At 40.2% G+C, this 21,440-nt stretch overlaps 1 protein-coding gene across 2 annotated transcripts in view; it reads right to left on the bottom strand.

The window, feature by feature from the left end:
* AHCYL2 (adenosylhomocysteinase-like 2) overlaps positions 1 to 21,440 on the bottom strand; it is a 107,121-nt gene that overhangs the window by 73,235 nt on the left and 12,446 nt on the right. The window lies entirely within an intron of this gene.

Below are 21,440 nucleotides of genomic sequence, written 5' to 3'. Positions count from 1 at the left end.
AATCTGCAAATAGGATGCAAGTCCCGTTTAACGGCAAAGCAACTTTTTGTTCCCAACATTCACAGACAAATGAGAAAAGGCTAGCTGAAGTGTAAATGCACATTTTTTAGTGGAAGGAAAAGGAAGAAAGATGAATGTGAGCTACAGCACACTGAACACCCTGACTCTGCAAAGGGTTAAGCATGTTTAATTGTGCACTTTAAGAGCAATGCAATTAATACTCGGGCATTTCAAATTAGACTTTAAAACTTTGCTGGATTTGTGAGCCAGCCAGTGAATCTGTCCAACTTCCCCAAAGGGTCGGGAAACACTTCAAGTGATATTGTTCCCTTCTACTGGGTTCAAACTTTGGTTAGTGTAGCTTCCTACCTCTGTAACACCATCTCCATCAAATAGTGTAGGATCAAGGGCATCTTATGATGGAAGAAACAGCTAGGCTGATTATGTGTTGGGAGAAAAGTTAAACTCTGCTATATATGTTAGTCAAATATTGATCTTCAGCACTTTCCTAATGCATTAAAACCTCTTATTTTAGGTAGATCTTGCTCACAAGCATTATATTGATGTGAGATCCGAGAAAGAACACCACTTGTTGCAACACAAATAGACACAAATGTCAGGTTTCAGTAGAGAATTTGTACGTGCATCATTAAAATCCAAGCCACTACAAAAGAAGACTCCAAGAAATGAAGCAGCTGTGCAAGTCTGATTAAAAAAAATTACTCCTTAACCCAGATGTTCCTTTCCAATCTCTCAATTTCTAGCTCCATATGAGTGCCATTGTCTCTTCTTAAGGGCTTTCAAAAAATGAAAATTAAAGGAAATGCCAAAGGCAAAGTGTTTTCCTCTTCTCCCCCAGTATTTAACAACTCCACGAAAGCTAAAAGATGGCACATTCATTACAAGACACAGGATGAAAAGAAAATCACCTCCCTATTTCAGTCTCTATCAATTACACTGTTAAGTCCTTTTCTGCTAATCAGCATTTTCTCAAGGCTTTCGGTAGGAAAAAAACCTGTTACCCAAGATCACAGCTGTAATAGTTTGGCTGTAAAAAGAATAAAAGAAACAATGAAAGTCTGGGAGCACTGGCCTCGAGACAAAAGTTACTGAAGTTAATGGGTGCAGCATTACCCATAATAATGCATTTTTTGCAACAAAAATATTCAACAGTTTGAAATGCATTTTAGAAATTTACATTGTCACTCCCAATTTATACCAAACCCCAAATCCAGATTTTGCTGGAAGTAGGCTAATAATAATAAATACATTACATTTGCCCTAGCTTCCAGTGAACCAACAATTTAAATGTCAGGGGTTTTTTTCCTTTTAAAGTATTAGAAACCCCAAGCCAGGGGATTCTGCTTGCAAAGGAAGGTACTGAAATCCGCTACAAACAGCAGGGCTTTGCTGTGCAAAACTGAACAAAGACAGAGAGATTAAAAAAAAACTTACTTGCAAGCTTATTGAAAGAATTAGATATGGCCAACATTTAGAAGACACCCAAAGGACAGAACAGATAATCTTAAGGTCTTACAGTCCAATTGCTGCTGTGAGGGGCAGCCACAGCCTGACCCTGGCACCAGTGCTACCCTTCACAGAAGGGGTTGCACCAAGGAAGCCACTTTGCCCCTAAAAAAACACCTGAATGCGTTTCTTGAATCCCTAACTACCTGAACAGGGACCATGAAGTTGTGGCCAGAGTGCACTGCCAGATGGAAGGGTGTCTGCAGCTCAGTGGCTAGCCTTCAAGGTGTGGAACTACAGCCTGAGAGAGGTTCAGTTAGCTAAATTCATCTCAAGGCTAGACTAAGCCAAATGTGGGTGAGATCCTTCTCCTCACCTCTGGCCCAGTGGGTATTGCCATCGCCCTACTTCCACCAGCTCTGGCGCTCCTCTGATCTCCACTGACTCAAAAAACTAAATCAACAGAAAATGTGATATTTCTGGTAGCACCTTTTGTGAAGGCAATGAAAAAGGAGTTGCTATTCAGTAATCTAAGCACACACCAAGTACCAACTGAAAAGAAAATGGTATCTAACTCATGATCAAGACATACTATCAACAGTCCTTATTGCTGTTTCATTTCCAGACTGTGAATGTGATGCTCTCCAGCCAGAAGTACACAACCCCCAGGAAGCTTTGCTCGCTTTTCTGCTACACTTGAACCACACAACACATCAGGAACCACTGAAAATTCTGCAAGGACCCAATCTGTCTGCACATGGGAGTGTTTGCGATTAGCCACTCCAGACTAGCTCCCAACATGGTTATCGTTACTGAGAACAAGAATGCCCCCCAAATGCGTCCTGGGGAACAGCTAATGCACTTTAAAATTTGTTCTTAGTAAAAAGTGGCTTAAATGCAGAAAAGTTCTATCACATTTTTAAGCTGGTTTTATTAGCCAAGCCACTGCATTTAGTAATGTGCCATCTTTCCCAAAACTGAACAATTCTTCAAAGTGTTCATGAAGAACCTTCTTTTTATACCTTGCTTTTACACTTTGGCTGGCTCTTCAGATAAGAAAAAAGGACTAAAAAGCTTCACAAAACTTGTTGCAATGACACTTCACATTTTGAATTTTGACAGATGTCAGATGTTTGCTATACCAGACATAAATTTATTCAATTTTATGTTTTCTCTTTTGTTAATTTTAACTGAATTCGAGGCACACGGCAAGGTGCAGAAGAGCAAGTCCACTGTGGGCTAAGCCTCCAAATGCTGGTTTTTGTCAACCATCAGAAGGAAAACTGCAAAGTACCACAAGCAGATTTCAAAGTTAATGAATAAGCAAATACTTCCTAAAGCCATTTACTCATGTTTGTAGATAATGATCTCACTGCACTGGTTTCAGCTCAATTATCCTTTTGAAGATTCTCTTTGCTGCCACATAAAAAAACCCAAATGCTTTTAAAAATATTAAACTATTTTATAGCAAAGGGCAAGTTTTATGGTTAAGGCATTGGAATACACAAAGCACTATTTAGGAGAGTCTGTGGTCTGCACTGCCGTGCTGAAGAGCATGCCCAGCAGTTTTATTTATTGCAGAGACTCTGCACCTTGGTGCTTAGAAGGTTCTGCCACTGCACCCACACGATGATAAGCAAGCCAATGCTTGGATGAGGAGGTGAAATCTAACACCTTTTTAATCCAATAGCTGTAAAGCAAGCCTCAATTAGAGTGGTTTACATTAATACACATCCTCATTCTGGTAGGACTGCCAAAGCTGTTAAAAAATCCACGGGGTGAGTTAAGTAATACCAAGTGACCCATTTCCTTCAGGAGGTACTTGCTTAAAGTCATCCCTGCAAAATGCAAAAGCACCAACTGTATTTTCATCACAACTAATTTAAATAAACATATTTAAAAACCAAAACAATCTTTGAATAAAGGAATGGGAGCCAAAGCAAGAAGTTGATTTCTCAAGTCTTCTCCTGGCAAAAAGGGAAGCTGGAGCTCATTTTAAAGGCACCTATCTGCCTGGGCAGCAGGTTATGACATCAGTTTTACATTCAGCTTTCCAATTAATCTGGGGGAGGAGATAAAGGTCAAGACAGCAAAATTAAGTTAATGGCAGTTTTTTCTTTCTCAGGAATAGCTGATATCAACTCAGCTATCAAATTCTTTGATTTTTCTTTTCCTAATACCCTGACAACCATAAATAGGACAGAAAGTATTTCAGTTAATGAGATTATATCAGCCCCAACTCATTACTCTTCACTGCTCTAACTCTATTTACTTTGCCAGCATCTTCAATGCCAAATAAGAACTAGAAAGGAAAGCACTCAATATGTTTGCATGTGGCAGCTGAAACAGTCCAATCACTGGTGTTAACTTAAGAAAAGTTAATACCAAACTGGTTTCAGAGAAAGAAATTTAAAGAAATTTCTTCTGTGAAACAATATTTGTGAAAACCACCTGAAGGTATCATGAAATAATGTTTTTAACCTGAGCCTCCACAGGGCACCGAGGGAAAGCAAGTTCTGGAATCAGGTAGTCTCACAATGAAGGGCTTGTACCTCTACTGCAAAATCTGGAAAAGGTTGAAAGCCGTAACTGTAACATCACTTTTTTCACTGAAAAACAATTCATAGCCTGTGTCACCACAGGATTTTCATGCAGTTCTTCTGTGGGTACACATTTCTGATTATTACTCTTGATCTGCTTCAGTTATCACAAAAACTATCTACATTCAAAACAGCAAATTATTAATAGTTAGCTCCTTGCTATACTGGGGAAACAGTGGCTGCACAGATATTGAATTTAACAATATTCTTAATACAACAGAGAAAACAGGGAGCACCGTCAGGGAAAGCACCCCAAAGTTCTCCCTCACAACTGCTCAGGCAAGAAAGGCTGTTTCTTGGAAGAAACTAATGGACGACTACAGTGGAAAGAGGACAACTGTACTGGAATGTCAACCCAACTCAATGACAACCCAAACACCACATCAAATAACGTAAATTTGAATAAGAAGGATTAATAGTGCTGTAGCACCACAAATCTTTAAACTTTAAAATCCCTCAAGCTTACAAGACTACAAAGCATAAGATTTTTGCTCGATCACTCAAGGGGACAAATGTTAAAAATCTATCCACTGATGTGTAGTGAGAGGAGAACCCCGCGGCTCTCCCCGGAAGGCCTGCTCTCATGATGTGCTACAGCAAACACATGCCTTGCATCTTCAGAAATTTGGGAATATCATCAAGGACAGACTTTGAGCAGCAAAGGTCTGCAAAATATCAAGCCTTGAATGAGTAATTAACATACTATGCACAGAATCTTACAGCATGTTTATCACTATAGTTATGTGCTTGCCGATAATGTTAGTCAGATTTCTCTAAACGTCTGTCAAGTTTGTTTTCATCTTCTTCCCAAAGAAATGAATCTTCCCTTTGGCACCATCATCATTTTATAGAGTGGTTCTGTAATTCAGATGCTGCTGTGTATGTGCGGGAGTGGGGTTTTAACAATGATACACAGGGAATAGCATGAAGTCAGATACCCAACACAAGTCTCCCCCACAAAATAGCCATCCTTTCTGATCAAAGGATTTGACGGCACCAAAGCTCATCAAATGTTCCTTAGAGAATTTCAGGCAGAACTTTAGACATCTTGGCACCAGGCTGGGGAGTGCCTTGAAGAAAAGGTTCAAGACCCTAAATCTGGTTTGATGTTTTTTGGAGAGCTGATAAGCAAACTCAGTGCTTTCACAGCAGACTGTATTTCTGCACAGTTGTGCTGTAGCATGCAGCATCAGTTGGAACTTCCTAGGCATGAGGTTTCATGTCCAAATAAAGCCTGTCAGCTGATAGCAATAAGAGCAAAAATTACTGAAGCTCGGGGTCTTGCTATGTTAGAAACACTGGCTGTGTACCTACACTGGGGCTTATTCTGCTACTATTTTTCCAAAGAATTTACCACAACGTCAGTTAGCCTTTTGAAAGGGTAGTACTGCTGAAATGCTAGCATAAATGCAGCTTATATAGCTTATGAAGCCTCCATGCTCTAAGCTCCTATTCATTATCCTTCTATTTAGCATACCAATGCGAAACATTTACAAAACAGTCTTTGGTGAACACAGCCCATTAAAAAGAACTGCAAAGTCATCACACTTCCAGTGATAAAAACGTCTTCTGGCAGGGAGCTAATACAGGATAATACCTTGTTTTCTGTAGCAGCTCTTCCTCAAATAAAATATATGGTCTTGACCAGTAGTAAGATCTTGCATAATCTTCTCCCTCTAATAGTTAAAGTGAGCTCTGGAGTGATGCTCGGCACTAAATGAGCCTCCATGGGACAACACGAGAATCGCTCTGGAAAATAAAGAGACAACCAAAAGAGTTTTCCTATCTAAAGCACTCTCTCTTTACCTGCTGTGGTTTTCTACCCTCTTTATACATGAAAAAGCCCATCAAAGACAGTCAGACAAGACCACCAGGAATGAGGCTGTTGGTGTTCAGGGCTATCAGCAGTTTCCAGGAGAAACACCAAGTGCTCCAGCAGACTCTAGATGTTTGCTCAATGCACCAGACATGCTGATTTTCTCCTTTAGAGGCAGCAAAAGGTCATCTGGCAACAAAGCTGAAACTAGCCCTTGAACCAATTACCCCAAAAGCACATATATTTTTAGTGAGTGGAGTTCGTCAGCTTCAGTGGGCAACCAGAAGAGATAAAATTATGATTTTGGTTTCCTATTACACACATCAGTTATAAATGCAGACGAAAATGATAAGGTTTATTACATACTCGTAGCTATATATTACAAAAGTCTCTGCAAAATGTAATTTTCAAAGACAAAGATTTATAGAAATGTGCAAGCTGACAGAAGAAGAATCCTACAACATAACAGCTCATCCTCCCTCTAAGAAGCAAATGCCATTACATATGAATCTAACACAGAAGGTGCTACCAAACAGAAACATGCCCTGCTCTCCTAATAAAAAGTCCAATAAATGGCAAAAAAAATGCCAGTTACCACAGAGATATTTGGACATGTTTTGGGCAACACTGAAAAATCACCTCTCCCAGCACTACATTATAATGCCTTGTAGAGATAAAAAAAGAAAGGCAAACTTCCACAGAAAGATAAGAAGGTGTGTTGGAGAGGACCCAACCAAGATTACCCTGTTGTCATCTAATGAATGTCTCTGAATTTCTATACACCTCACCTCATTTCTCGTCCTTTGCCAGCCTCCCTGAGAGATAACAATTACTACAACACCAAACTTTTGGAACACGAAGCAATTTTTCAAACCTTCTCATTGTTCTCATGAAAAAGTATCACCTTTCACCGCTGTTGTAGCAGCTATCTTATGCAAGTTGACTTAGCAAATAAGATGACAGAACGTATGAAATTGCAGTCTTTAAATCAAACAAAAAAATCTCATCAAAATACGCCAAATCCATCAAAAGCAAAACTCTTCGTGAAGGCTCTTCCAGTGGTACTGCCCACCACCATCTTCCAGAACTTGTTTCCTCTGCTATTGCACAAGCAGAAGGAAAACGTGCAACAGGACATTCAGCCTGCAGGACAGTGCCAGCATGGTCAAAATGCATTACAAATGGGAAGAAAAAGAACTATTAGCAAAATTTCATCACTCATTTTTAGATAACAGGAGAGCCAAGCAGCTGATACAACATAGATCTGGACTTTTGAAAGAAGCGAGAGGGTCCATCTCAAGAAGAAATGTATTTTGGTTCAGAACTCCATTAAAATAGTATCTTTCCTGCACACAGAAACAAGAGGCATTTTAATAAACGTGCTTTTCAGTCTCCTGGCTGTACACAGGTAATCATGGCTTCAGGGGGCACAGTTAACTGTAACACTAATTCTTTCAAGGGTTTCCTAGAGTTGTTAAGCGTTGGCCACTATGCCAGCATGCAAGTGTATTTAAGGATTATTTAATTTATTTAAAGGTTTCTCAGAACGTGTGCTTTTCTTGGAATACAAAGGCAGAGCTCTTCTTCCCCCTATTTCTCAAACCTAAATATAGGTGCTGCAGAATGTAAATTACCAAGTCCCTGAGCTTTTCAGCAATTGTTTGACATTTATTACAAAACTCCAACGCTCAAAACCTTCCAGCAACACCCTTTCAAGGCTCACAATACAATCACTTCAATTGCATAGCTAAGATTTCTTAAAGCAGTTGATATTAATAATTCTTCTACAGTCAAATAACTCTATAGTTAGACACCGATGAGTTTCTGTCCTTTTCTGTATTTTCAGCATTCCAAGACACAAACCTTTCGCTGAAGCAGAGAGGTTCCTGGAAATACGTGGAAGAGAAACAAACATTTGAGAAACGCCCAGCTCATCACCACCAGATACACTTCAAGAGAATCAGCTGCTACAAGGGTAGACAGAAACAAATAAAAATTAAAGTCATTGTTGGCCTTTGTCTTCATCCACATCCCCTCTCCATGTTGACTTCTCACTCCCTTGTGTGTGGCTTAAGGTTTTGGTCACTGCTTTATGCTTTCAACATATTTCTGTTACAGAAAAAGTGGCAAAAGACCACAAAAAAGAAGAATTACTACATATTTAACTAGAGGTTTGTCCTTTAAAATGGCATAGGTCATCAACAGACTGTTATGATATATTCTTTATGATTTTAAGTGTTTGACTCTGCTTGCATTGGTCCACAAATGGCAAGACCAAGCCACAGTTTGGGGCCAGATTTTCCATTTGCAACTCAGCTTTTTAAGACCATAAAAGCTTTTCTAGCTACATTTAAAGGAAGAACTTGGTTCAAAAGCTTCATGCTTTTTTAGATCTGTTATTGTTTAAGCGTGCCAGTATTGCATGCTCCATACCAACATGCTTTGAAGACAGTTTTGGGTTTTTCCCTAGCATACAGCCACCTACTTACGTAACAGTTTTTGCAAAACTAATTTTAATGAGAACTTCAGCTACAGGCTCTAATAACTGCATCTGTAAGGCACACATATATTGAGTGTGTAAAATAGCAACTGCATATTGAACAGAAACCTTTTACAAGATATACGCAATTCTTTCTTCTAAAAATTATTTGCTTTGCGTGGAGGGAACATTTATGGCACATTTACAGACCTCTGGAAGTGGGGTTTACATTGGAAATACTGATTGAACCATCAGAGTCGAGACCAAAGCAACAGATGCTGCTGTAACAAAGCTACAAACCTCAAAAATATTTTTCTGAAGTCACTATCTGCCAAAAAAAAAAAAAGCGCCATAGATGAAGCTGATATACCTACAGAGAAGACCCATTTCTCTACATGTTTGCGTAAGCACAAAAATCTTCTAAAATGAGAGTCTGGAGGTTTTTTCCTCTATTTTCTCTTCAAGTTTGTCAAAGTCTAACATTTCAGGAATGCAAAGGACAGCATTTTGCCAAGTCATCAGCTGGGACAATGAAACAAGAAAAGAAAAGAAATCTCTAGGCTCAAAAGACCTGAAATATAGGGCGTGACTTTGTTCTACTTGGATTTTATAATCTAAAAGTACAAGATCAGTAGAGCAGTATATCTTCTCTGAAATTTCTAGTAAGCATTTCCAGTCTGCCGGAAGCTAATTCTCCACACATTTCATCATCTCCCGATGGCACCACAAACACACACCTCTTTGTCAGGTTGTTGTGAATGGCCATTTTGGAGGTGTCAACTGCTGCTTTAAGCACCTGCTCCCTACACCCATGCAAAGGCTTGGACCAGAGGAAAGGCTGACTAATGGTTTGGAAGGGACCTTTAAAGACGACCTAGTCCAAGCCTCCTGCCACGGGCAGGGACACCTTCCACTAGACCAGGTTGCTCCAAGCCCCATCCAACCTGGCCTTGAACACTGCTGGGGATGGGGCATCCACAACTTCTCTGGGGAACCTGTTCCCTCAGTGCCTCATCACCCTCACAGTGAAGAACTTCTTCCTTACGTCTAAGGATCTCTAAAAGCAGCTTTCTCTGCAGGCCTCAGAAAACCAGAGCAGCCCAGAAGTGTCACATCTCAGGACAGGCTCAGGAAGGGCATCAGACTGCAATTTGGATAACTGCACTAAAGGAAGAAAGAAAGAAAAACCCATCAGAGGTGGCACTCCTGGTTCCGATTTTTCAATGATGTGCTATATAAAACCACCTTTTTCCCAATACTAACTCCTTCCTAAAACAGTTCTATTAGGGGAGAGTTACATATTTTTTTCTATGTTAGGAAATAAAATCTTACCAAAGGCCAGAAAATCTTGTGCCTATCTGTGTCCATCTTAAGCAGTATCACCCATTCCATGGCCTCAATAATTTTAGTCTTAAGTTGGCTCTGGAAAAAAAAAATTTCTCCTTCCTGAGGAACAATTTCAGAACACAGATGAAGGCACTTTCTTTGGGAAACCATAATGTGGTTATTTCCAGACACCTCTGCTTTGCATTGTAATTGCTTTCCCAGGCTTTTGACACTCCAAATTAGAATAAATAAAAAATAAATAAAGGAGGATGTACAGTTTGTGTGATATCACACTGAGCAAAGCCGGCTTCACATCTCCTGTAGCATCCTGAAGACTCAGTGCTGCCCCAGCTCCAAATAAAATATTCCCTTTACTACTCCTAGTTTCTTTAATAAAATTTTAATTACCCTGAAGGCAGTTACAGCTGCATACAAAGATGGATGCCTCATAATTAATATAACAGAACACCAGGACTATTGTCTAGCCACATTTTGTAAGTCTGAGAAGATTCTATGGGGCAAAATACTTTGGCAGCCACATTTTTATATTTTATTTTCTTAAATGGCTGCAAGTGTCAAGAAGCAGGAGCATTTATCAGCCCACAAAAGCCCATGTGACACACGGGCAGACTCCTTTTCTAATTGGAAAATTATTTACGTCCAGCTTGCACTCTCCTAAAAGTCACCTAGGAAAAGCAAAGACATTACTGTCTTGGATAACTGCTGTATGTACCTTAAGCACACAGGCTCTTCTAACAGTTCACAGCCAAGCTTCAGGACTGACTGATGATAATAACCAATATTTGCAAATGAATCCAACAAGAAGCTTTAGAAATCCATGGGTGAATGGAGGAGAATAAAATTATATGAAGAACTACTGGTAGAATTATGGGAAATGGATTACATGGGTTATTTTCCGTGTGGAATATCCTTAAACCGTACTCTTATTTAGAGCATAGCTTGGGCTGGTGGCAACTTTCATTTGGAAACTTTAGATGACTGAGTCACTTAAAGTGGTAAGTTCCATCTTAATGACAAACATTCACATCACAAGCCCCAAGTGGTCTCCGTGGCACTTTAGCTGCCAGTCTTGACAAGGCTAAAGACTAAACAGGCCTGGGGGGAGGGAAATTAAAAAGAAAAATCAACTCTTTATTCCCCTGTGTTCACCAGGTGAAAACAAGGACACAGCTTACAAAGATGCTTAATTTACCTCAGAATGATTTGTTTAATATTTGCTATAAATTGGACAGAAATCAAGAGACAAAGTAAAAACCCAACCACACACAAACTACTGAACAAGGAATGAACTTTTCTTTAAAAACTTCTATCTGGACAGGTAATAAAAACCCCGAACTCCTAGGTGTTTAGGTAGTTACAAGGAAAAAATAACTTCTGACAACATCTTCAGGTTAGCTATTGCTAATATCTTCACAAAACAGAGCTATGTGCAATCAACAGAAAAACAGCATAAGCAGTCTGGCACTAAGATCTACAAAGTCTCCAAAGCCACAAGTGGTAGAGCCCAGACCACTAGAAGCAGAAATTGCCTTTTGACAGCAAATAACTTATGCTTTTTTCCTAAACAAAATAAAATCAATATCAGATTCAGATGAGAGTAGAAAACAGACAAGAAGATGTTAAGGGTGTAGCAAGCCTGACCAAAAGAGGAAAAAGTAGGCTAGGTCTATCAAGAGGCCATATCTAGAGTCCAGGATACTACAATTAGATGCTCATCTTGCTTAGCATTGGGCTAACATCTTAAGAATACTATTGCCCTAAAAACAATTCAGATATGAAAATTTTGTTTGGAAGAAGCAGAGACAAAACAGAAATACTAGCATTAAGTCAGTTATTAAGGTAGTCCCTATCCAACTACTTCAACCCCATATGCACATTTAAGAGCTTCTACTTTGCTGCAAATTGAAACAAAAGTGCATGCACTCAGAAGTCGGGCAGATTTTTTGAATGAAGTTGAAATTAAAGCAAAGGCAAATAGCTTAAGGCATCAAGAGAGCTAAGCTGATGCCACTTGTTCAGAAAACCGTCCATCACTTGTGCTTTGCACGAAATGTCTCCTGATCATTTTTAAAGGAAGTGTGAACCATGTAGTTCATATGGTTTCTATCTAAAAGGACTGGTTTGCTTAGCTCCTTTTCTTACCGGGACTGTGCGGTTTAACCTCAAACACAGACCAAATGTAAGGAGGCCTTAAGGTGCTAGAGGACACTTCTAAAGGGTGACCTTAGCTTTGCTGTGTCTCATAACTGAATGGCTCACTCTCCGAGAAGCAGCTTCTTGCTGAAGTATCTTGTTCATCAGCTATGAATGGAAGAGTGTTACATTCAAGCATTAGTTAGCTTTGCAAACTGCCAGAGCAATGATGCCCTATGGTGTGTTGGCCTCTGAAAATTTTTGCTGCACTTTGCTCCCTTCCATCCCTCCATATTCATGAGAGAAATGGACTCCAGCACATGGGTCTAAATAAATCTAGCTCTAACTAAATCTTACTACGTGGGGTGAAACAGCTAATTTAAGCAATTCCTGAGCTGTCAGAGGAAACAACCCAGGTCTTTGGGTTAGACATCTCAATCCTGTTCTTCCAAGTCCTTAGGAAAGTCAGGCTGCCAAAGCATACAAAGCTCTGCATATCCAGTCCTAACTTCCAGTACTCCCCAGCAAAAACTTAACTAAGTTTAGGTCACCTACTCTGCCTTAAATCAGCTGTGAGTTAAGACACAAATATTAGACACACTGTATCCATATTAAAGTAGCCATCTGCATACCCAAAGCCACAGACAATACAATACAAGCACAGTCCCTACTGTGAAATGATGACGCAAACCTTAGTGGCATTAAAAGAAAGCTAAAATTTGCAACCTTTATTCTGCCCAACATAGCAGGACACAAGCAGGTCTCTGCTGGGTACTCTGAAAGAGTCTTGTATTCTTTTGCAGGTGTAGAAATTTGATGATCTAAATGCATTTTACATGGAGAAAATAAACAAAAGAAATAGGATCAGTGAAAGCCTCCAGACAAACAGGGAGTCAAAAAGCTTTACAGTGACTGACTCAAGTTCCACTCTGATGTATTATAATGCGCTTGAAAGGTGCCTTTTAAGTGGTTTTCTGCTCATGTTCTCTCCATTTTATTTGTTTCTGAAATACATTCTATCATATTTCTTCTCCTCTGTTCAAAAATTTCTCAGAAACTGAATAAAGACAGTGACGTTTGACAGCTCAAGAACTTAACATGCATTAAAAAGCCACCCCAGAACTGAGTCAAGGCTGAACTTCTCAGATGAGAAGCTGAAGCTGCATAAAAAGAAATACCTAGTATTTCCAAATCCACAGTCACCTAGAATATTTTTCCCATTCTTTCTGACACAACTCAAAACCAGATTTGTCTAAGACCTGCCATCCTGATTTCGTCATCCTCATTGAAAAGTTGGTTTTTTAATTCACTGACAGTTACTGAGTAGTCAGCGGGGAAACCATAAAGACTGGTCTCAAATAACTTTAGGGATGCCATAAAATCAGTATGATGGATGAAGTTACAAAGCTGCTTCATCTAATCCAGCAGCTCTGCAGCACCAAAAGGGAAAGGTCCCTCTTCCTCCCCACTCAGCCTTCCTCCTCTTCTTCTCCTGACCATGTAGTACTTAGCTCTGCATCCAACCCATCCTGCTGTGAACCCATTCAACTCAGCCCAGCCCCACCCGCATCCTCCCCACCAACCCCCTAACTTTTTTTTGCAAGGCTACCTAGTAAAATCAAGGAGCAACAAAGCAAGGAGGAAGGGTGTGGAACCAGACAAGTACAAGTGAGACCTCCTTCAGGCAGCACTAAGTGGTTGAGATGATTCAACAGTCTTGCCTAACTTTAAGATGAAGAGGGAAGAAGGCTCTCACTGACAGAAGATAGTGGTTATTATATACAGATTTCTACCTCGCCTTTCTGCCCGAGGTCACCATTCCCACAGGAGACTCAGCAGAAGCTAATGTTTGCCAGCACTTCAGCAGCACGCTAAGTTAATATAAAATATAGGCAATGTCAATTTAACATATTGGGCTGTGAGTCATAGCAGCTAAGACACATCCACTCTTTCATACCTCCAGCAAGGGAGACAGGATAGTTAAAGGTAGTGATGTATCTAAATGCTTCACTGAAAGGCAAAGCTTATCTAACAGAGAAACACAGACACTCACCTCTTGCCATGCCTACAAAAATACAAACAAACAAACAAGCAAACAAAAAACCCCCCAAAACAGCTTCTTCCCAAACCCAGTTAAGGAAGTCCAGAGAAACCACTGAAAGAACAGAATTCATCTGATCTCAAAGACAAGGTCATTTGATATAATCCATAACAACTTTCATCAGCTGGATGAAGATGAAGGACAAATTTCAAGACATTTTCAAGAGTACTTTTTTTAACTTGTTTGGGGAGTACCTAAATTCCACTTGACGCAGGCCTGTGATTGTGCATGTAAATCTACAGCAAGGCTGCCTCCCTACAGTTCAATAACAAGACTGAAGTGTCCCTTTAATCAATGCCACCAGTATTAACTTACTGTTCCTTTAGACAAACGACAAAGAGCAGGAAACAAAGAACAAATAAACAACAGAAAAAGCAGCTCAGAATCCCTAAAGCATAAAAAGACCATTATCTGGGTTTGGTTTTGGCCAGGAAGCTTAGCAGGTCTGTACACACCTACTCAGTTTTGCCACTGAGTTACTTGAGGAAGAGTATCCAAAAATCGTGTCCAAAAATCACTTGATGAATCAGCCAGAGCATTACTGTCCGAACTCCGGTCCTTCCTCATGCAACTTCCTAAAACACACTTTTGTTGGACTTTTCATGTGATTGACCAGAGAAGCAGCTTTTCTCATGCTTTATAATCACTATATTAGCAGCTAATTCCTCTCTGAAGTCAGACAAGACAACAGAAAATGCAGCATGGAAGTCATATCATGAAGAACATTGACTGAAAATGCTTTACATGTTCAGACAGCTCGATGACTCATTTGTGGTCATTTTGCTGCATCTGCCGCAGAGAAACCAGAAAATGTTTCTGCTTATTTATATTAAAAATAAAAAGTCAAGGGAAAACAAAAAGCAAAGCACAAAAAGTTCTTGGCATTTAGAGTTACCCAGCAGCATCTTTACTGTGGTGACCAGATAACTAGCTTCCTAACCCAAAAGCCTCCTGCAGACAGTGTCTGGGCACCACCTTCCTGTAATCGTCAAAGCACATGAAACCCAAAATAATTCTTCAATCAGTCCAGCAAAGCTGTGTACTGCACAGCATATTTCAGAGGCTCTGCACTGTCTCAAAGAAACCGATTCCACTTTAAGAGAGTCCCAGAAAAATTACATTTATAAGCAATAAATTTCAGAACTTCAGAGTTGGAGATTTATGCCAGACACTTTTATGGATGTTTGAGTCATCACCAATTTAAAAAAAAAAAAAAAAGTAACTGGTTTAGAACTAACTAAACCCTTTTTCATCTGGGGGGCTGTTCCCTTTTAAAAGCTCAAAAGATATCCTGCAACACCGTGAACACGGTGCAGCTGGGAGAGAACTCTCTCCACACCCAAATGCTTCTTCCTATCCTCTCAGGATACATTCACCCTTCCCTTGAACTCTTTGGATGTCCGGAAATGAGTCCCAAAGACCGCGTTGGACCGGGGTTTATATAGCTAGGTGGAAGATCATGGGTGTGAGAACTAACGGGTCGGCTGGCCAGCATCCAGGCAAAGAAAGAACAGGCAGGAAGCAATCTGGAGCATGGAATAATTCAGCAGAGACACACAACGGTTTCAGGAGACAGAGCTGGAAAGGCACAAGGAGTTACAGTGAGATGGCAGACAAAAAGCTCTCCTGATGCATCAGGTGGATTATCATTTCATCTATTTTGTAGTTGCAAATGGTCTTCAAACAGCACTGTACAAACCCAGCACAGAGCACGTGATAAACATTCATCCACCCTCAGATCTCCTTGTAAGAGATAACTGATATTGTCTCATTTGGTAAGGAAGAGAAAGGTACAGATAGCTAAAGCAATTTGCCCAAGATCGTCTTAAAAGCACAAGACAGCTAAGTTCAGAAAGTTACACAAAGATTTTCTCTTCCTCTCTTCCTTACTTCCCCATTTCTCAAAGCCTCTTGTTACCCCAGAGACTAGTGGAAGGTTTCCATCCTAAACAATGAGAGTTTACATCTCTATTTTTTTTTCTCTGCCATTTGGGTGAGAACCTATACTTGCACATCCAGTCTTAGACCATAGTGAAGTACCGACCACAGAAAAATCTTTCTTGCATAGCTTTTCACAAGTCAACTGAACACCACAAATACAAAAGGTTTTCAGTGCTGTGTTCAAGGCTCAAGAACAAGCCGGGAAAACAGTAACTGAAGGGTTTTTTTGTGAAAGCCTCCTTCCATTACGAACTGACACTTCAGCCCTTCTGTGCCTTTTGGTGATGAAGAATGAACAATCCCAAGCAACTCCCTTGAAGCAGTCCCCGTCACAAAGACGTACATCAATGTAGCTATTCTGGTTTGCTTCTCTCGTGGTTTTGTTTTTTTTTTTCCTGGGGCCAGAAAGCAACTTCTGCTTCCCAGCACTTCTGTTGCTATTTGGCCATTTGAAGGTATCTGGAGGTCTCTAAACCCATGTACATGTGCAAGTCCTAATCTGCAGTCAGGCAGCTTTTCTCCAGCCTACATATGCATAGGCTAACCACCAATAAGCCTTCTGGGCTCTCTTACGTGTACTGCCTTTGTCTGATCTTGTTTGTTCGGTAACCACAGAAACAGTTTTAAAAACTAGATGAGCAGACACACAACCTTCAGAGACCAAAGCTTCAGGCTTTGTTTCCATGTAGAAAGACCCATTTGGCACCCATTCATCTGCTTCTCTCTTTGTTAACACTGCCGGATGAAGGATGCGCTTACCTCGTAAGACGCCGCTCTTGTATGCATTCCACACAGACCTGCTTTAAGGGAAAATGCTTCTTGTTTTCCTGCATGACAGCTATCCAGCTCCCTTCTGAAGGCTTCCTGCACTACTACAGATCTTCAGTGCCACTCAGACACACCATAGCTTCAGATACAACCTCACACTATTTTACAGCAGAATTTGTTTACCAGCGGTCATTCAGGTATCATAAAACCAAAGCTGGAACATGAAGATTGCACCACATCACACAAGAAATGCTATTAATAAAAGCCTGCTCTACTTTAACCAAGGCTTCCCCTGCAGCCGAGCTCTTTTGGCACCCATGACAGGCATAATGCTGCTCTTGATATCGGTAACAAAGCAGACTGTAACCATACAAACACATTCATCTACAAAACATCACTTGTTCCTTTATTACTTTTCAGTTCAAAATCGTTCTTATTGCTGAAGACTCCCCAGAGACCCATTCTAGCCTCCCTCCTCTTCCCCGCCAATGCAATTGCTTTATCCCTTTACACAACCCAGCAACTACTCTTAAAACAGCCTTCACTACACAGATGGCTTTTCTGGACTTCTCCTCTACCTCTTGAGCAACAGAGATTTAACATAAGAATTTCAAGTGAGACTTGAAACTAGTTTAGGTTGGTGGGGTTTTTTTTTTACTCCTTTTCTTTTTACTCCTACTGCTGTATCAATTTGGACCATATTCAGCTTAAACATTATGGGCTACAGTCTGTATGAAAGGTATTTACAAAATAAAGTTTGTGTGTGAAGCGTTTCCCAGTGATGACAGCTTCGTTATCGTGTCCTTATGGTATCTTTATGCCCATCAGGAATAGAGTTTCTAACAGAAGTACATGAGCCTGCACATGACGGGGTCCTGTCCTTGCATTCACAGTAGGGCCAGAGCCAGTGTAAACATCATTTTCAGATGTGGCCTGCAACAACTCCTTTGAAGACCAGCAGAGAGGATCTGTAAAATACTCTTCTCCTACTCAACATCTAGAAAGTCAGAGAAGCGCAAGCCAACATCCCTGAGATGGCAAACAGTGAAGGGTGGCAACCCAGAAAAAAAAAAAAATTCCTCTTCTTCCCCCCTCTCTTTTTCTTTCCTTTGCTTCCTTTCCTACAGATGTTGACCAAGACACAATATATCTGTTTGAAAACAAGACACAATTTATCTGTTTTGGGCAGACTAACAAACTAGCTGTTCCATAAATGGAAGAACACTTAAAAATTAACTGAGGAGTCACCAGCAAGGAATATTGGTCAATACAGAAAAGGAAGAATGAGCAATTGAACAGGCACTGATGAATGCATTAAGAGAAACCTCTGGGTGATTTTTTCACTTAAAAATATCACAAGATGCCATAAACAACAGGTTAAAAATAGGAAAAAAGCTTTGGGTTTTAGAAGTGCAGCATAGCATTACAATAGCTCAATACCCCAAAGTTTTCATGAAAATTCATACAACAACTAGCTTTTTACCCCAGCTTTGACATTTAAGGATTTTTCCACCATTATTCCTCTGTGCTGCTCCTCTGGTTTCCAGCCATATCAATATCTGAAGCAGCCACTGCCAAACTCATCAAAATAACAGCACCGAACCACACTGTAAATTTTGTATTTTTACAAGAGCCAGAAGTTGGTATAATGAGCCTGAATTATAGGAACTGATTCTCTGCACAACCTAAAGGAACCATTAAGCAAGACGAGTTAGCTGCGCTCACTGCCATAAAGCCACATATGCATTGTCACGATTACTCAGAAAACTCAAGCAATTTGGTACACACCAAGCTCTGCACTCCAACAGCATCTGTACTCAAGAGCTGAAATATTACAGAAAGAAACATTCAAGACATTAATTTGAGGGAGCTAACAGGTTTTGCTTTTCAGAGAAAAAGAAGCAGATGAGAGCGGGTTGGTGAGGCTAAAGGCTCACAAAAGATGCACTCAAAAACTGGTATGGTCACCCTGAGTGCCGGGGCACTGAACATTTTACATAACACCGTGCCGCCGCACAGGGCAGGAATGAATGCAGCAAATGTGTACACACGGACACACACAGCCTCGCTTCCCAAGGAAGCCTATTTTAATTATAATGGTTGCCACGGTTACTTTAATTCCATCATCGCTCCAAGTAGTCTCACAACTCCAACTCCACACCACTAATCAGGAATCTTGCATAACATTAGCACTGAATAACCCAATTTAAACCAACTTAAAAGCCTGGATTATGGCAGAGGATGTTGACGCAAAAAGAAGAAAAAAGGAAAAAAAAACAAAACAAAACTGTTTTGTTCGGGGAAGCACTGCTTCTCTATCTGTCTCCAGCAAGCGCTCTGTCAGTCTTATTGACGTGGAAGCTATGGATGAGCCGAAGCCAGAGCAGAACCAAAATTAAATTCCATTTTCTTCAGTCAAACATGGTCTCCTCAATTTTCTTAAAAAAGAAAAATAAAGAAAGTACAATGGTATCATATCAAGTCAAAGGTGCTGAAAAAAATTACTTCTAGTTATTGGGAGAATAAAACAACATGGCAATCCTGAAGTATCAACCATGGAAAGTTTAGCATAAGAGTCTATGAGCTGCAGGAAGAGGTTTCAGACTGCGACTTCTAAGTTTCTTCTTTGACCACTGCCCATAGTATGACTGGCAAAGCTGTGCGGAAAATATTCCTGTAATTTAAACACAGCTGTAATAAGCAAAGCTGACCTTAGCCTAGACAAAGAAACTCCCTGGAAGCTATTCTAGTCTTCCTTTTGGGCTTCAGGTCTATAAAATTAGTTCAGGGCTACTGGTCTAGCTAGGTCAGAGGAAGAGATAAACACTACACTGTTCCATCTGTAGTCCTTAAGCAATTAAAACACAAACATCTTGGTGTGGTACAAGTTAGATACCCCATACATGAGGATGTAACTCTTCCAGCTGAACAAAGTCAGTCTGGATCCTCTCTCCAGGAATTTTGAAAACAGGACTACTTGAGACTGAGGCCTTCCACGGGCACCCATCTAGTGGTCAATTACCAGGATAGTAAAGCCAAATACAATTTTTCTCCCTATTAAAATACAAAGTATTTTCTTCTTCACTTAATTTTTTTCTCCCTCATAGCCTTTGCTCTCTGGAATTTCTCCTGGACCTACAATACTAATATCTGTACAGATGCTTTCCTAGGTACAACAGGATGAAGCTCCATTTCCTACCCTGGGAAAGTATAGAAGGCATTACATTTCTCCTTCCCAACTTTAAATGTCCAAAACCCAGCATTTTTCCCAAAGGCAAAACAAGAAGCAGCAAAATCTGACCTTTAGTGGTATCAGCTTTGGTGATCTACCATGCAGACTATTTTCTGTAAAGTCACATACGACCCTCCATTAGCTTTAAAATTGGCAGCGGAAAGAGAAATTTTTCCACTGTTTGCGATATCCCATTAGAGATAAAGTAGATACCGAAGCCATATACACAGTCCTCAGCTCCTGAAAAATAACCAGCACAGTCCTGACTTAAGCCTGGCAATCCTTTGAAATATAGTTTGTGCCGCACTCTCGAGGCACTCATTTGACTTAATTCCTGCACAGTGAACAACGGAGGCTTTCAAAAAGATTAGCTACTTCACAGTGTCCCACAAAATCCCATTTTCTACAATGTCTTCTAACTCACATGGCTAGGGATGAATCACATGGATCAAAAACTGCATAAATGACTGAGCAAAATACCTTATCATTTGATAAACGAAGCACAGAGGTGAGAACCGTAAGAGCTGGCAAAGTCTGTCATGTGCAATGTAATGCCTTCAATCAGCAAACCTCAAAGAAGAAATTAAAAAGCATTTCTACAATATGCAGATACCGCTAATTTGACCTGAGTTGTGAACACCAGCAGCACTGGGGAGGTTACCCAATAAGGCAGGACACCGCTCCAGCAAGGAGATGCAACAGTAGTTTAATAGACTTCCCCTCCCACAATTCTCGTATTGAAGCCTAATTTGTTCTGCTTGTATTGTGCTCATGCATGCATTATTTAAATGCATTACAAAGTCAGACAACAAAAATCAGGGATAGTCTGGTATTCAGCACTTCTTCCACTATTTACTTTGTTGCTTGGTTATTCCCCTCTCCAGAGGTTTTTTTCCCACCAGCTAAAATTCACGCTTATGTTAGGAAATAATGATTATGTCAGGAAAGCTAAGGTGGTAACAAAACCAGCCCCCTGACTCCTCTATTTAAGCTTGAATTAAGATTTTCTATGTAAGACTGTAGATATTTCAGCAATATTTAACAACAGTGTTTAAGTAGTCTAAAATACCTTCATTCTAAGCTGCAGCTCTCCTGTCATCAGTCTCAGTGGTAGCAGGTTAGATCTCAACATCCATCACAGCACAAGAAATAGATCACAGCGGTACTAATAAAGCAGAAGCAGAGGAGATAGCTAATATTCATGCAGAGCTCTGGCACACTATTAGTGCTTTGTTACTTGATAGCTAGGAATCTTTCATATCTGGCCATGTACAAAATCACTCCTAGCTCTAACAGGTAAGTTATGATGACTTTTAATATTTGATCCAAACGCAGAAAAAGGAAACCTGTTTGGAAGGATGCAAGATCTAGGATACTGAAATAAAGTCACTGCTTTATGACAAGAAAGTGTTGCTTGTTTGGCCTTCACAGCAGCCCGAAGCCCAGAAGACCATGTGTTCTAGATAAAGAAAACAGCTGGATAAAAGCTGACAGAGGCAACAGGGAAAGAGACAGTATTAGCCAATATTCCAGTCCCTGGGAGCTGTGTTCTGACA

Source organism: Haliaeetus leucocephalus, unplaced genomic scaffold, assembly GCF_000737465.1.
Source record: "Haliaeetus leucocephalus isolate CR32 unplaced genomic scaffold, Haliaeetus_leucocephalus-4.0 Scaffold257, whole genome shotgun sequence".
Lineage (NCBI taxonomy): Eukaryota > Metazoa > Chordata > Aves > Accipitriformes > Accipitridae > Haliaeetus > Haliaeetus leucocephalus.
The sequence above is the reverse complement of the archived record's forward strand: the minus strand, read 5'-3'. Positions and strand labels throughout refer to the sequence as shown.